At 35.9% G+C, this 1,583-nt stretch overlaps 1 protein-coding gene across 5 annotated transcripts in view; it reads right to left on the bottom strand.

Annotated features, from left to right (window-relative positions):
- Positions 1-461, bottom strand: part of LOC106879981 (uncharacterized) — a 263,310-nt gene extending 262,849 nt beyond the window's left edge. For 2 of the 5 annotated variants that reach the window (XR_008264230.1, XM_052968292.1), the window contains exon 1: positions 203-461. The gene's annotated coding sequence lies outside the window, so the exon portion shown is untranslated. The remainder of the gene's footprint in view (positions 1-202) is intronic. The other 3 variants (XM_052968290.1, XM_052968293.1, XM_052968294.1) reach the window with 2 other exon arrangements.
- Between the last annotated feature and the right edge of the window lie 1,122 nt (positions 462-1,583).

Here is a 1,583-nt window from a genome sequence, read left to right as displayed (position 1 = left end):
TATATATATATATATATATATATATATTGTGTATGTGTTTACATAAGCTATTGCACATTTTTATGTGGTAATTAGACATAAAACTTCTAGCTTCAAACAGAATATGAATTTAAACTTTAGTATTGAAACATTTGAAATTGTAAAACAAGTTATATTTTCTTGGATTTAAGTTGCATTTCAATATTAAACAATATTTACTTACTGACTATGAGTCTTACATTCACATCATACGGTGTAAATGAGGATGTAAATCTAAACCAAGCCTGTGCAGGAGATCAGAGTGTTTTTACTTTGCTTACATAACTGTCAACAACTTTTAGGACAACCAATTGTTTTATCTATTTACTTCTCTCTCTCTTACTCACTCCTATTATCATTCTATTATCATCTAACCAATTAGGATATGTAGATAAATAAGCTGAAACCAATTCAGTTTTGATGGTTCTTTTAGACTCTTCTACTTTTACTTCCATATTTTCTTGGTATAATTTAGTCTCCCCTCTTCCTTCAACTCTGTTTTCACATTCATTCCACAGTATAAAGGATGAATGGGTTGGGAATGAAAAGTTTTATCACAGAAAGAAGGAGGAGAAAGAGAGCGACTGAGAGTTTGTGAAAGAGAGATAGATTGAGAGAGAGAGAGAGAAACAGTGGTAATTATTGCTTTCCCTTTCTATTTCCCTTTTTCCTATCTTCATCTTTAGCTGTCTAATTTCGTTTCTAGCTCTTTTTTTTACTTCTCTTTCTCATTTTCAGCAGTTTATTTTCTTTTTACACTGTCCCCAACTCTCAAAGTTGACCCTCGTTCATTAAGCCAACTAACAAAACACCATTACTCTGATCTTGGTTTATTCTCACTATGAGATAATCGTCATTGTCATCATCATCATCATCATCATCATTTTACATGTCTCTAACATGCTGTCATGGTTGAACAGTTTGACAGAATCTGATGAACCAGAGGACTGTGTTGAGTTACAATGTCTGCTTTTTTTATGACAATTTCTACAGATGGGTGCCCTTCCTGTTGCCAGTCACTTTACTGAGTGCACTGAGTACATTTTTCATGGTTTCAGCACTAATGAGGTCACAAATTAACTCACAAGACAATATCTTGAGTAGGGGTCTGTAGTAAGGGACCTGGTTTTATTTAAGTATGACAGAAAGACTGGAACAGGTATCTTGTTGAGGACATACATGGCTACTCCAACTGGAAAGGGAGAAAAGATGGTGATGGTGAGATGCCAGGCATACCTTCAAGGTACAAGAGGGTGAATATAAGAGAGAATAGAGATGGGAAACCAGGAAGGGTGGAGGAGTATGCACACAAGTGAATGAAAGGAGAGTGGCAGATGGTTAGAGATGGAGATAGAGGTGAATGTAGTGGATGGTGAACGTGGGTAAAAGCAATCAATGGCAAATATCAATTTGGGAAGAAGTAAAGGAAAATAGAAAAGGATCAGGGAAGATGAGGTGGTAAGTGGCAACACATGAAGGGGTGGTTGTGGAGAGAAATAGAGAAGATGTGAAATATGTAGAGTGGGGGAGAGAGGAAAGTACTGAACAGAGATGAAAGTCTGATG

This window comes from Octopus bimaculoides, chromosome 5 (assembly GCF_001194135.2).
Source record: "Octopus bimaculoides isolate UCB-OBI-ISO-001 chromosome 5, ASM119413v2, whole genome shotgun sequence".
Lineage (NCBI taxonomy): Eukaryota > Metazoa > Mollusca > Cephalopoda > Octopoda > Octopodidae > Octopus > Octopus bimaculoides.
The sequence above is the reverse complement of the archived record's forward strand: the minus strand, read 5'-3'. Positions and strand labels throughout refer to the sequence as shown.